This window comes from Phyllostomus hastatus, unplaced genomic scaffold (assembly GCF_019186645.2).
Source record: "Phyllostomus hastatus isolate PE091 unplaced genomic scaffold, TTU_PhHast_1.1 phas_scaffold_11, whole genome shotgun sequence".
Lineage (NCBI taxonomy): Eukaryota > Metazoa > Chordata > Mammalia > Chiroptera > Phyllostomidae > Phyllostomus > Phyllostomus hastatus.
The window spans coordinates 427950-443053 of record NW_025334005.1 but is presented as its reverse complement, the minus strand read 5'-3'; the positions used below and the strand labels follow the sequence as shown (position 1 = coordinate 443053).

At 64.9% G+C, this 15104-nt stretch overlaps 1 protein-coding gene across 2 annotated transcripts in view; it reads right to left on the bottom strand.

Moving 5' to 3' along the window:
* Positions 1–15104, bottom strand: part of SHANK2 (SH3 and multiple ankyrin repeat domains 2) — a 297330-nt gene that overhangs the window by 109712 nt on the left and 172514 nt on the right. The window lies entirely within an intron of this gene.

Here is a 15104-nt window from a genome sequence, read left to right as displayed (position 1 = left end):
GGGGGACGTGGAGTTTGGGGCCCGGAGAAGCAGCCTCGGGGTCCCCCCCTGACAGGCAGGCAGAGCCACGGGTCCTGCCTCTTGGCACCGTGGTGTTTTTTTTTTTTTTTTTTTTCTTTTCAAAGGAGAGAAACGCAAAGGTCCAACTTTGATTCAGCTGCCAGAGGCTCCCGTCAGGGACAGGAAGGGCACTTCGCCACCTCGTCCACCCCTGGGTGCAGGGCGGGAGGGGGCTGCCCGGCGGGGTGGCTGCGAGACCAGGGCCCTCCCGGGCGTCGGGGGCTGCACAACCCCCCTGGAGTAAGTCAGGAGCGGGGCCACTGTGGAGGGGACGGGCAGGGGGGGAGGCCTCCTCCAGGGTCCTCAGGGGCAGGGTGGGAGCACTGGGTGCAAGGAGGAAGGGCCCGCCCGGAGGGGCCCCTCTGGAAAGGCTGCGGTGAACCCGGAAGGGTCCGGGGCCCCCGTCTCAGAGGGAGTGGCCGGGGCGCAGGGAGCGACATGCTGGTGGGCGTCGAGCCCCAGGCCGCTGAAGGTCAGCCTTGCCCCGCACTCGATGTGCGGCCTGCAGGAAGCACGCGGCCCCCGTACGCAGCCACCCCTGGGGGAGCAGTGCAGCCAAGCTGGACCCGTGGCCCCCGGAGGGCAGGGGACGGGCGGCAGCCGAGAGCTTCCCCTCACACAGGGCGGCGGGGGCGCTTCGCAGAGGTGGGAGGCACGGCTGGAGAGCACAGACCTGTCCCGACGCCCCCCCCTCCAGCACCGGCCAGGGGAGTCCTGCCTTCCAGGGAAGGGCCAGCAGAGTGGGGCACACGCCTTGACACCTGGTGGTCCATGCAATCCCCGACGACCGGCCCAGGGAGGCCTCAAAACTCAGGAGTGGGGTTCAGCCTGAAGCACGACCAGCAGCCCGGAGCCAGGAGCCCGGGGGCGGGGTCCAGCCCGCCCACGCTGAGTACGGGGCGGGCTCTCCAAGCCTCAGTCTCCTCTCGCACTACAAGGCGGCGAGAACAGACCACAGGCCTCCCGGGATTCTCGTGAGGGCAGGGGGTCAATCCCCATGACAGTGTGGTGGACCGGTGAGCCCCGGGGAGTCGTTCCCGTAACCACCACCGGGAGCCTCAGCGGCCTGGTGGAGAGCCAGACCCAGAACCACAGGCGCTGGGGGGCTGGGGCGGCCAGGGGCTCAGGGGTGAGTGGACCCCCCCCGCCAGGCCCCTCCGCCTTTCCCTCTCCATGGCCTCACCAGCTGGGACGCAGATGAGAACTGCCTCCTGCGTCCACCCCTGGCCCCCACGGCCGGCTCGGTGCTGGGCAGGTGCAGACCCCACACCGGCCCTGCCCCTTGTCTGGGGAAGACTTCCAGGGCCCTGGCCACGGAAGCCACGGCCGTCTGCTCCTAGAGTCCCTGCAGGAGTGGCCGCCGGCAAGTGGCCCTGGCCCCCCTGGAAACACGAGGCTGCTCAGAGGGTCCCAGGTCCTGTTCTCCCCGCGGACACGCCCCCAGCACCCGCCTCCGCCCGGCACTCCGGTGAACTTATCCCGGGCTCCAGGCGCCCGGCCAGCTCCACCCACAGGACCAGATGCTGCCTGGCCCCGCCAGGGGCTTCGAGTGCTCGCAGACCACCCGCACGTCTCCCACCAGCTGTCCCCCCGCCCACCCCATCGCAGGGACGGGTCAGGGCAGGGCAGTGCAGCTGGGGGCTGGCTGGCTCCCCCACCAGGGAGCGCATGGGGCGGGGCCTTCTGTCCTGGTGGGCGTGGCATCAGCTCAAATCCAGCTCAGCTCAGACCCCAAGGGCACCCGGACGCTGGGGGCCTCAGGGTCCAGCTCTGCAGAACGGGAACAGAAACCACGGCCTGTGCCTCAGGGGGAGTCAGTGAAGGACCCCGGGATCGGAACAGCCCCCCGGCCCTGCCCATCTGGACCTGCCCCCCTCCCTTCGCCAGACCCGGTCTGAATCCTGACTCAGCCGCCGCCCAGCTCCGCTTCCCGGAGCCTCAGTTTCCCCACCTGCAGAGCATGTTGTGGTGCAGCACATTGCTGCTCGTGCCGCGTGGGGCTTGGGGGAGGCAGGCGAGACAAGACCCCCCAGACGCCCACGGGAGGGCAGGCTTCCCGACACAGGGGAGCTGCCCTCGGCGGCCCCCCTCGTGCCCCATCATGCTGAGTCCCCCCAGGGACGTGGGGCCCCGGACAGCAGACCCTTCACTTGCGGGTCACCCGACGCCCTCGGCACCCAGCGCAGGGCCACGCGCCCACTGTGTGTGTGGGACGGGGTGAAACAAGCGTGGACACCAGCAGGAGTCCACTGGGGGACCCGGCCGTCGGGGAGGTCGCTGGAGGAAGGCCACAGGGCGGGAGGGCCTGGCGGGGAGCAGGGTCGGGACGACTGGATCTCCAGCCACATGCCGCGGAGCGCCACTGGCCTGCAGCTGCCTCGGCCCCGGAAGCCTGCGACACAGGGGGAGGCCATCCCAGGCTGAGAACCCACAGCCTCTGCAGCGACCCACGAAAAGTGACGGGGAACTTGAATGGAAGCGTCGGTCGCTTCAAACAGGAGCACGGGCCACGAAACTCCCCGGGGGCCGCACGGCAGAGACCGTTCAAGGTCCCCGTGTCTCGCCCACCCAACCGCCCCACTGGGCGCCACAGCGGCGCGTCCTGCACAGCCTGGAGTGACACGGCGGCGTCCCCTCCCCACTGGCCGGACGCAGACGCCCCTGGGGTCTGCCCTCGTTGTGAGGCCACGGGAGGCCCAGCTGCAGGTGGCTTTTAGCCGTGGGTTTGCACGGCGGCCCTGCAGGGAGGGCCACGGGCCACGCGGGTCCAGGAGGCCGCAGGCACCAGCGATGGCGGCTGGTGTTCAGGGATCGTCAGTCACTGAACAGGCTGTCTGGGCAGCGGGGCCGGCCCTGGAGGAGACGTGGACACGGAGCTGCTGGGCGCCCGGCCCGCGTGGCCGCGGTGCATGAGCACTCGGGTTTGGGAGTGGTCGGAAAAGGCCAACGGCACCGCTGCCAGGAGAGGGCGTGAATCGGAGCGGTCGTTCCTCACCGAGCCCTACTGAGTGTCGTTCCTCACCAAGCCCTACTGAGTGCCTTCCTTACTGAGCCCTACTGAGTGTCTTCCTCACCGAGCCCTACTGAGTGTCGTTCCTTACTGAGCCCTACTGAGTGCCTTCCTCACCCAGCCCTACTGAGTGTCTTCCTCACTGAGCCCTACTGAGTGCCTTCCTCACCGAGCCCTACTGAGTGCCTTCCTCACCGAGCCCTACTGAGTGCCTTCCTCACCCAGCCCTACTGAGTGCCTTCCTCACCCAGCCCTACTGAGTGCCTTCCTCACTGAGCCCTACTGAGTGCCTTCCTCACCGAGCCCTACTGAGTGCCTTCCTCACCGAGCCCTACTGAGTGCCTTCCTCACTGAGCCCTACTGAGTGCCTTCCTCACCGAGCCCTACTGAGTGTCTTCCTTACTGAGCCCTACTGAGTGTCTTCCTCACCCAGCCCTACTGAGTGTCGTCCCTTACTGAGCCCTACTGAGTGCCTTCCTCACCGAGCCCTACTGAGTGTCTTCCTCACCCAGCCCTACTGAGTGTCTTCCTCACCCAGCCCTACTGAGTGTCATTCCTCACCAAGTCCTACTGAGTGCCTTCCTTACTGAGCCCTACTGAGTGTCTTCCTCACCGAGCCCTACTGAGTGTCATTCCTCACCAAGCCCTGCTGAGTGTCTCCCTTGCTGAGCCCTACTGAGTGTCCGGCGGCGGACTGGCCGCCAGGCGCACGGAGAGGAGGCGCCAGGCCCCATCATCCGTTATTCAGAGACACCAGTGGTTGCGGGCTGAGTGTTGTCCCCGGGGAGACCTGACGAGTCCTGCCACCCCCGAACCGGTGAGTGGACCTCGTCTGGAAACTGGGGCTGTGCAGATGCGGTCAGTGGGGGATCGAGGGAGACCCACCTGGATCCCCCGGGAGCCCTAAGACCAACGACCGGTCCTCGTAAGAGACACAGCGGGCGGCCTGAGATGCGGAGGCACAGCGGCCACAGGCCAAGGTGCACCGAGGACGGCCGGCAGACACCGGACGCGGAGGGGGTGAGGAGGGACCCTCCCCTAGGGCCCTTGGAGGGAGCGGAGCCCTCCACAGTCTGAAGACCCCCAGTCTGCCACGATCTGTCACCATGCAGTGCTGTGGGCCCTGGCTGGTGTGGCTTGAGTGCCAGCCTGCGAACCACAGGGCCGCGGGTTCGATTCCCGGTCAGGGCACAGGCCTGGGTTGTGGGCCAGGGCCCCAGTAGGAGTCACACGAGAGGCAACCATACACTTGCTTCTCTCCCTTTCTTTCTCCCTCCCTTCCTCCCTCTCTGTGAATATAAACCAATTAAAAAGAAGACAGAAAACACTACAAGGCTGTGAGAACTAGAAGGCCCGGAGGACTTCCTGTAGGAGGAGGACTGGTGTGTGAGTGGGAGTGAGCGGGTGGGGAGGCTGGACGGGGAAGAGGCAGAGGAGAACACTGCAGACAGAGGCGGACCCCCATGGATGACGGTTCTGAGGCATCACGGAGAGGCGGGGGGGGGGCCGGTCACCCCAGGGCCCCAGGTGCCCGCATCCCCGGGGCAAGGTGCGAGGTGGCAGGAGGCTGCCATGCAGCTTCCGCCGGGCCGGCGACCGCCGCGCTTTCCCCGGATCGCTCACCACGGCCACGGGAGAGACCAGCAGCCGTCCGGCGTCTGTCTCCCCCGGCCCTTCCCCGCCAGGCCTGCCCCAAGGCTGACTTGCACACGGGCGAGAACTCGGCCCCACGGCCCTGTTTCCATCTGAACCGCCGCACGCGGAAGTCTGTGGCGAACCCGCAGGGGGTCGGGAGGGCCGGTCCCTGGGGCGGGAGTCGGTGTCAGGCGGGGCTGGGGCGCGGGCTCGGGGAAGACACTCAGATGTGCTGACCCCCTCAGGCTTGGGGGGGAACCCACCGCCGTGTCTGCGACCGGAAAGCAGAATGCGCGGGCTCCAGCCCGAACGGTGACCACGGTGGGGAGACTGGTCAGCGCTCACTCATCTGAACTCTGGCGCGGGGTCGGCACCGCTGCTGACGGACTTCTGTCTCTGTGAGCACGTCCTCGCTGGCCGGGTTTTCTCCCCTGAGAGAGTTCCCGGGTCAGGGTTGGGGGTCAGGGGTTGGGGTTAGGGTTAGGGGTCAGAAGTTAGGGTTAGGGGTCAGGGGTTGGGGTTAGGGTTAGATTCAGGGATTAGGGTTAGGAGTTAGGGTTAGGGTCAGGGGTTAGGGTTAGGGTCAGGGGTTAGAGTTAGCAGAGGCCAAGGGTGAGCCAGTGCCATGAGTTAGGGTCAGGGATTAGGGTTAGGGTCAGAGGTTAGGGTTAGGGTCAGGGGTTAGGGTTAGGGTCAGGGGTTAGGGTCAGGGGTTAGGGATCAGAAGTCAGGGTTAGGATCAAGGGTTAGGATTAGGTGTTAAAGTTAGGAGTTAGGGTTAGGGTTAGGTTCAGGGGTTAGGGTTAGGAGTTAGGGTTAGGATTAACCTAATCCTACAGAGAAGCCAGTGCTATGAGTTACAGGCAACCAGGTTCAAAGGCAGAACTCCCATAACCACCTTAGAATCACATATGGCAAAAAGAAAGGTGTGTTGAGTGTGGGCTCTGGGCCTGCTGGATACGGCTGCTTGGGTGTGGAGCTCAGGGGTGCGGGGCCCGCGGACTCGGGGTGCCGTTCCTTGGGAGACACAGGAGGGCCCCCACCAGGGAGACCGGGGCATTAATCGCCCCGGAAAGCTCCTTCCCAGGGCAGCTGCGGGGCCCCCGCCCTCTCCGGCGCAGGGAGGGTGACGCCCGGGAGAGGCCTCGTCCCAGTCACTCGCCGCGGAGCAGCGTCTCGGTGACAGCCGACGGAGGCAGGAACTGGGACACTGTTAGAAAGAGGCAGCTCCGGGGACAGGGACGGCGGTGGCTGTCCTAGAAATTCCCCGGCCCTGCCAATCACGACGGTGCCGCTCAACACAGAGCCCGTCAGCTCCTCTGGGGGGGTCCCCGGGGGGGGGCCCCCCTGCAGGTGGCCCCGCCGGGCAGGTGGCCCCGGTCACCAGGGCAGCGCTGGCCGCTCAGTGGAACAGAGGGCGGCTCCACGGGTGGTGGGGACGGGGCCAGCCCTGTCCTCGGGAAGGCCTGGCAGCTGGGAGCAAGCAGAAGGGGTTCCCCGAGTCATCTGTCATCCACGGCGGCGCACAGGGCACCGCTCAGCCCTCGGCCGCGCACGCCGCCGCTCTCTGCTTCCCGCTTCCCGGTCGGCCGAGGCCTCGGTGCGGCCCTCTCGCCCTCTGCCTTGGTGACGCCCGGGCCGGGGGCCGCCCCTGGGCTCCGAGAGCCCGTAGCAGGGCGCTCACGGGTCATGGGGTGGGTGGGGGGGGCTGATGAACGCCCCAGATTCATTCATAAGTGCCGCCGCGCCCGGCTCCCGGGAGCCCGCCTTGCCCCGAGAGCAGGGGAGCGGTGTCCTTTCTCGTCGCATTGGTGAGGGCACCGGGCCCCGTCCCCACGGCGCCACACGCCCCAGGTCTTCCGGGAGCCGCCTCTCACCCTGGCGGTTACGACGACGCGGGGCCCAGTGCCTCCCACGCCCGGTTTCTTCCCCGTCGCTGACACGGCCGGTGACACGAGGCTTTCCTAATAGAAGCCGTCACGTGCGAAGACTTGATGGAAATTAAATCGCCTCGTTATTTGGTAATAAATCACCCAAAAGCGTTTCGCAAACACAACCAGGCACGTTACCTGCCAAGAACGGCAGGCGGGGAAGACGAAGATGCAGCTCCGGTGTGTTTGGGGCAAGGGCGCGGGGATCGGGGCGCTCCTCGGAAATGCGGTCTCGTCGAGAGCAGAGGGCCGCCCTGGAGGCTGAAGGCGGCCCCGCCCCCCTCCCCCCCCAAACAGCTCTGTGACCTGGGCGCCCACCTCCTCATCTGCAACACATCCGACTTCCGTCATAAACATTGCATTCCTTTAAATATAAAATACATCCTAGGTACCGTCCCGCTTAAAACACACTGACACCTGCCAGTATCAGATAGAATCCAGACCCCTGCCCACCCCGGCGAAGGGAGCCCCCGCCTGACCTGCCCGGCCCCGTCTCCTCCTGGGTCTCCTCTTCCTGCCGCGGGCCGGCCTCTCTCTCTGCCTCAGTGCCTTTCCTCTGCCTGCGCTCTCCCCGCAGTGCCACTCTGGGTGTCAGGAGCCACACGGCCACCGCTGTGCAGGTTCCCAGGGTCACTGCCACCGAGGGGCCTTCCGGGGCCCCGGGCTCGCCGCCCTCACCTCCGCTGTGTTTTCCTCCTCAGTCACTGGGTTTGCACTTGGGACTTGCTCGGCCATGTCCTGTCTGACTCTCCTGGGAACACGCGAGTGTGCCCCCCAGGGCCGGGCTGGGTCTGCCCCCCGCCTGTCAGAGGGACCAGGACAGGCCCCTCACCGGCTCTGAGCCAGGGCTCCCTAGACCTAGAGCATGAAACCCAAGCTGGACTCTGTGCACCGTCTGTGACGCAGAGGGTGTGACCCACTGCCCTGGGCTGCCTGGGACGGAGGGGCTTCCTGGGACACAATCTGGGGAAAACCGGGACGAGCCGGTGGCCCTGCCTCCTCACCTCCTGCAAAGGGAGCCCCCTGCCCCCAGCCCTGAGTCAGAGCCACCCTTCCACATGGCCTCCCTCCACGGTCCGTGGGTCACGTTCACGGACAGTCCTGCAGCTGGGGCCAGCGGGGAAGGTTTTGTCCAAGCTCACACGGCTCGCCACCTTATAAACCTTGGCCTTTGATCCCGGTCTGAATGTTCTTTCTTTTTTTAAGATTTTATTTATTTATTTTTAGAGAGGGAAGGGAGGGAGAGAGAGAGAGAGAGAGAGAGAAACATCCATGTGCAGTTGCTGGGGGCCGTGGCCTGCAACCCAGGCATGTGCCCTGACTGGGAATCGAACCTGCGATGCTTTGGTTCGCAGCCCGCGCTCAATCCACTGAGCTACGCCAGCCACGGCTTGTGAACTGAACGTTCTTTAAAACAGAAAAACAAGAGGTTGCGGGGACAGGAGCACCGCCGGGAGACAGCAGGGGCAGTTTGCGACTGCTCTTCCTTCGGAGGGTGACGTGAGGGGCCTCGGAACCTGTCCCAGAGACCGTGCTGAGCCGGCTCGGGGGCAGGTCACAGAGCTCGTCCCGAGAGGCCGGTGCCCCAGGCCCTCCGGGGAGGCGGACGTCACCCGCGGCTCTCAGACCGGGCCGTCCCGTTCTCGGGAATCGGGCTGAGCACGGCTGCCGCATGGAGCCCAGCTTTGGAGCGGAGGCTGGGCCCCAGCTGGGTGAGCGCCAGAGAGCCCGCCCCGAACCCACCCCACCCCGCAGGCTCGCGGGCCCCGCTGGCCCTGCCTCCACTCCCGTCCACCGCGAGACCCCCCGCCTCCCCCCACGGCACGTCTTGTCTCCGTTCCAAGGCTAAGGTAGGAGGCCACCCGCACAGAAGGGGCAGTTTGAAAAGTCACTCGGCGTGTGAAGGAGGCACATCTTCACGGGGCCACTGCTGTCCCTCGGGGCTGACAAGCTCTCTCCGGGAAGGGCCGGAGTGTAATGCGCCCACCGTCCGGGCCGCAACCGCTCCCCCTGCTGGTTGTGGCCCGGGGGCGGCCTGGACACCGTGGACATGAGTGGGCGTGGCTGCGTGCCCATAAAACTTGACTGATACAAGCAGGCGGTGGGTCAGGTGGGGCCGGTGGCCACCGTTTCTAAAAATGTGTTTTAAATGGTCTACGGACGCTGGAACAGATACAAATAATACCTCTATCTACGTGAGTGTCTCAAAATAAACCACATTGTAGGTACATACAATGAAAGCTAAGAAAAGTCTGAATCCTCCCACACAAGTCAGACGTTACTTGTTCACGTAACGCCGGAGCCGCAGAAAGGCCCCAGGAAAACACGTTCCAGAAACAGGGTCGTCCGCGAGTGCCCTAGAAAGATTCAGGAGGATCCCGTGGAGAACCCTTTCAGAAGGAGGAAGAAATGCCCACCCCCCCCCACCCCCACTCCCGGGTCTGGGTTTCCGGGCCGGGTTGGCTCCGGGGGAGGCGGGTAGAGCTGAACTCGGGCTTGCTCGGGGACAGGAGTAAGAAGTCCTCTGTGCGGCTCAGTCCTGGGGCGCTTGCAGGGGGCAGGCACTGTTCCCTGCCCCCACTTCAGGGGCGGGGAACCGGGGCACAGAGGGGTTGAGTGATTCGCACAAGGGCACACAGCGGGAGGCACAGCCGGGCTGCCTGGGGCTGCAAGCCGCGTCCCAGGACCTGTCCGTGGCTGGCCGGCTGGGGAGGGGTCCCTCGGTGCGCCCGGACTCCCCGCCCTGGACAGCAACCCAGAGGGAGGACGGACCCTCGGAAGGGCGCGGTGGCTGCAGTGGCCCATTCTGGGGAACGGATCGCCGACTTCCTGTCCGCCTCAGACTGTACCCCAGGTGCCCAAGGAGGTCCTGCTCCGCGTCACACAGCCAGGACCGGAGAGGAAGGGCCACGCGCTGTGGGCCGGTTAACGCCGGGAAGGAGGAACGCCGTGGGACCAACAGAGACACCAGCAGAGAGAGGCCGACACCTGAGAGCAGGCGCAGGAGCACCTGTGCGCATGGGCACCCTGGAGAGAGCCTGTTTAGCCGGGCGTGCGCCCCGATTTATGGTTCCCGGTCCCGTTAACGGGCCCGACGAGAGGGCCTCTCCCTGGCACAGCAGCCGTGTGCTGTTCTTGAGCCCACACTTTCACCTTTACCTTGAACGTGGGCTCTAGGCTTGCTATCCCTGTGTGCTGAACTCCTATTCATCCTTCAACGCCCGTTTCAACAGCCGCCACTGCTGGGAGGCCCTTGTTTCTGTCTCTCACGTGACTGGGTGCTTACATTCATGACACTGAGCCTTCCTCGTCCCTCTCGCATACCCAACTCCCGGTCCTTCCCCGCTGCTGGCTTCCCACTACAGAGTCTGGAAACGTCGTATGTTTGCTTTCCCAGCCTGCCTTGCAGTGGGTGGGTGGTCCTAGGACACGGTTTTGCCAAATGAGACATGAGAGCAAGTCTCCTGGGCCCTTGGGGGGGAGAGTTTATGTGAGGAGAGACTTGGAGGAGTGCTTCCTGGTGCTCTTTCTTCCCCGGGATTCCCGCGGAAGATCTGCACTGCAGATGTGACGTTGGTGATGTGGCCACCCTTTCGTGACCAAGAGGCCCGCAGGGAGACCACTGACCTCCTGGAACAAACCCTGGAGGTGCCCCTCTGGGCTCGCCTTTGTGGGCTCAGCCTCCGTTAGCGGGGTGTTTATCATTTGCAGCTGGGAGTTTCCCGATGGACATTTGGAGGCCGTAGCAGGGAAGGTGGGCAGGCGGATTACAGATCAAAAGGCATTGGAACGTGACCAGAGCGGAGGATGCTGGGACTTTCTGATAAATTAAGCAGCCGCCGAGCTACCTCTGGGCTGGGAGAGAATCATCCAGACCCTTATTCTCCCGACGAGTTCTCGTCGGCAGGGAGGACCAGGTGACGCAGATCTGTGGTTCGGCACACGGTTCACTTTCCCAAGGAAGGTTTGACTACGGCCCCTGGTCTCAAGTCGATCCAGTCCAGGAAGTTAAGAGCTAAATAAAAGCCTTGGTCCCAGCCAAGACCAGTTTCCTGCTCACCACAACACGGACTCCCCAAGCCACCGGCTAATCCAGAGTACAGTGGCCACAGGGGTCCCCATCCCGTGGTTGGGGACAAAGGACACTCCACCGCCAGGAAGTGTCCAAAAAGCCAACTGCAGGAAAGAATGATAGGTTTTAGATGTCGACGGTGTGAACCTCAAAGAGGAAAATGTCTGCCAAGAAGGGCTCCTCGTGGTTAGCCGAGGCCAAGTTCATAGTCAGAGTCTAATGGCAGAGGCTGGCAGAGACCTGTCACAGTCTGCACTTCAGGGTAAAGCCACAGACCAAGCTGCCAGCCTCCTGCACTGTGTCCCTGCCCTCTGAGTCAACCCTTATAAGGAAGTTCCTGTTATCGTATATCCACCAATGGGCTGAGGCCTGCCCCGGGGCTATGCAGCTATATCTTCATTTGCATACACACTGACCAATCAGAGTTGCTCCAGAACAATCAGTCAGAATGCATCATTCTGACCAATCATGACTGTGCTATTTGGACCAATCAGAACTCTGTGATTTGGATTCTTCATTTGCATAGAAGTGGACCAATCAGGAATACGGGAGCAGGGACTTTCTTTATAAAAGGCGGCCTGCCCCTTTGTCTTGGTGGGGCGCCCTCTTGGTGTCCTCCAGAGGCTGCACACCTGGTGTGCCAGGTGTGTGTACTGGAGTAGTGTTTCTCGTCTTTCTGCACCTCAGGTTGGGAACTTTCGTTGACAGTGGGGCGGACCGGCCCCTCGGTTGTACGCTGGGGACCTGGGGACCTGTACGCTCGGGCAGCTGGGGGCCTGGGTCTGGACCTGGCATCTCTGGTCTTCCGAGGCATCCCGCCGCCTCCACGAGCCAGTGAGCTCAGCAGCAGGTGGGCCTCCCATTCTGTAGCGTCTTCTGGTTCGGCGAGCAGCGTACCTTCTGCTCTGGCAGCCAGCGTGGCACCGAGTCTTCCCTCTCCTCCGGGTGTCCCAGGATGCTGGGGCTGGGCTGCCCACTCCACGGCTACCCACGACAGGGGACGCTCACCTTGCTCCTAGCCCCACACGTCCCCCGACCCTCAGGGCTGGTGCAGGCAGGGCCCCAGGGACCAGGTTCCTTCGGAGCCGGGGAGACACACACACCCTGGCTCGGTGCTCCTGGAGGGGAGGCGCCCCGCCCCGCCCCCTAGACCGGGCTGCTGCTTGTATCTCCCTAAGGAAGACGACGCCTCACGATGGAGACGCTCGTCCCCTGCCGTGTGCCCCTCCTCTGCGCAGGAGGTCTCCCTTTCCACGTCGCCACTTGGGCTATCATGTCACCCCCACGTAAGTCGGCCAGGTGCCAGGCTGTGCACGGTCTGAACGTCCCGTGTCCTTCAGGATTTCCCCATTCTCCGCTTATTGTCACTATTCTTTACTAACGCCCGAGCGCCCCCCACAGGGCTGGCCGGCCGGCCAGGCCCTGCGCCTCGCCTGTCCCTGCGCCGGGGCGGGGCCCGCCCCCAGGGCTCCGGTGACGATGTGCTTGTTCCCGGTCTCCCCCAAACAGACGGTTCCCTAGCTGCAGTGCGCGCGGCTCCGGGCGCCCGCCCCTTGTCGACAACTGCGTGCGTTTCCCTTGCTTCCTGCCTTCAGAAAGAAACCTTATCTTCAGGAAGATAATCAGCTCCGTCCCAGTCTCCAGGACTCACCCCCCCTCGCCCCTGAACTCCGAAACACTCCCTCTCATTAATCAGACAGTCTCAGGATGTCTGCGTGGCTCAACACAAATTGGAGCTGAAAGAGAGCCCCCAGAACTCCCCCCGCTCTCCTCCCTTATCTCTCCCCTTCCCTCCTCCCTCCCACGTCACCGAGAAGAGCAGGTTGACAGGCAGCAACAGAGGGCACGGATGCCTGAATGCGACTGTAGGTAAGACAAGCGGCCCCGCTGGCAACCACCGCCCGCGCTCACAACCACAAGGCACCAGGCGTGGAGTGACGCCCCCACGCCCCTCCCCTCCCTCACCCCACAGGCCTGGGTGGAGGCACCAGTTTCCCCCCCACTTCACAGATGGGAGGTGGCGGCGCAGGCAGACTCAGGGCCTTGGTCAGGGCCTCACGGCTGGCGTGCCCTGCGGCCACCTGCAAGGCACCAGCCCTTCCCTGAGCAGGGCAGGCCTGTCTTCAGTCTCGGGCCCTCAGCGCCCAGCACGGGGCCGGCCCCTCCCTGGCCCCCCTGTAGTACTTGGAGGTCTGGGGCCCCCCGCTGCCTCCTCACAGCCAGGAGGACAGGTCGCTGTCTGCATGAACCACTGAGGCCTCTGTGCGGGGGAAGGCCCCTCAGGGTCCCGTGCACAGAGAATCGCCCCCTCCCAGTGGGACGGGCCTGCAGGACACTGCCCACCATGGCCTGTCCCCACGGGTCTTCTGAGGCCCCGGGATGAGCCAGGCCCTGGCGTGGCATGGCCAGATCCTGACGTGGGCTGGAGTGAGAGCCTAGGTTGGGGGGGGGCCTGTCACATTGCTGGTGAAGGGTGGCCCTGCTCCAGGTGTCCTGAGTCCAGCCCTGCCCTGTGTGCTGCACCCCTGGGTCAGAGCCCCGGTTCTTGGGTGCAGCGTGGGCTCCGGGCTGCAGGCCTTCTCAGTAGAAAGCAGCACCCCTCCTCCGGGGCTGGCCACCTGACCCATAGCCGGGGCACGTAGTGGGTTTTCCCAGCAGGCACAGGGGCCCAGCCCGCAGCTCCGGTACCTCGGCCTCTGGACATGACTAGGGCTGGTCAGAGGCTGGGGTGCGGTGTGGGGGCGGGGGGGGAGGGTACAGCTGGCACAGACAGGAGGAATAGCCTGGTCTTTGTGTGGCCTCAGTCTACCCATCTGTCCGGTGGCCTCTCTCCCTGTCTGGGGGAGTGACAGACGGCGGGCGGACCCTCACTGAACTGCCTGCACTGTCTGCTCTCACGGGTCCGAGTTCTGGCGCCGCGGGCGCCCACAGCCAGCACGTCAGGTCCTAGAGTCAGGGTGCCCCGCAGCCGGCTCCTGGGGAGGCTCCAGGGGACAGACAAGGCGGCCTGCCTTTCCCGGCTTCCAGAGGCCCCGCCTGCCTTCCCCGAGCCCCTTCCGCCTCAGCTGGGCTGTCCTGCCTCCCGCCCTCTGTTCCGCCCCCCGCCCCCCACACACAGGTGCCTGTAACTCGGACGCTTTCGATCACATCGGGCCCACGAGGTACTCCAGGGCCACCTGCCAATGTCACGGCCAGCTGATTCCCTTAATCCTGGTGGCCACGGGACCTATTCACAAATGCTGGGGATTATTACGGCATGGCCGTCTCTGGGGAGCATTATTGGGCCCCCTACCCCACCCTACCCGCCCCTCCCCTCCCCCGGGGACACGGCGAGACAACCCGGGTCGGTCACGCAGGCTGGGGCGCGGTCACAAAGCCTTGCGGGTTCCAGGGCCGACTCACCCCAGCCCAGGCGCGGCCCCAGAGACGCACGGGGCAGCGGAGGAGCCCGTGGGCCTGGGGGCCAGGGTGCGAGCGGACACACACGGCAGCGGAAACACGCATTCAGTCCCCCACGTGACACTCTCCCCGGCTGGGAGGGACAGAGCCACGTCAGGAGCGGCACCCCGCGTGGTCGGTCCCCCACAGGAATGTCCACCGCTGCCACGCGCAGGCAGCCCTGCGCCCCGGCGCCCCGATCGGAGAGAGACCTGACGTGAGCCGCTCAGGGGCATTTTGGGTTCTCTCCCTGGGAGCCACCGGCACCCACGGGCCCCCGGGAGGGGCCAGGCCCTTGAAGCAGGAGTCGGCACTGCCCCCACCCCGACCCCGGCGCTCTGGCTCCTGCCCCTCCCGGGACGGCGCCCGAGGGTGGCCCCCCCACAGACCTGCTTCCCCAGGACTCCGGCCCTCGGCAGAGGGGGACCCAGGAGGGAGCTCCTCGTAAGGCCCAACCCACTCCCAATGCGTGGCGCCCACAAACCCCAGCCAGGGCCCGCAGCCACCTCCCCTTGCGAGGCTGAAGACTCCCAGGCAGCCCTGGCTGGGGTGGCTCAGCGGATTGAGCGCCGGACTGTGAAGCAAAGGATCACCAGTTCGATTCCCAGTCAGGGCACAGGCCTGGGTCGAGGGCCTGGTCCCCAGGATGGGGGGCGCATGAGAGGCAACCACACATGGAAGTTTCTCCCCCTCTCTTTCTCCCTCCTTCCCCCCTCTCTAAAAATAAATACATCTTAAAAAGAAAGAGGCCAAGGGTGTCCCAGTGAAGAAACTGATCAGATAAAGATGAAACTGAGCCCCCCCCGCCCCGGGGAATTATCCCCACACGTCCCTCCGTGTCCAGCCCAGCCACGCCGTGAAACTGGATCTGCCGGGGGCAACTGCCTCGGTGACCCTGCCATGTCTCGGGCTCCTACGTGGCCCCCCGTCCTGCCTCCGTGGGGGACACGCTCCTCGG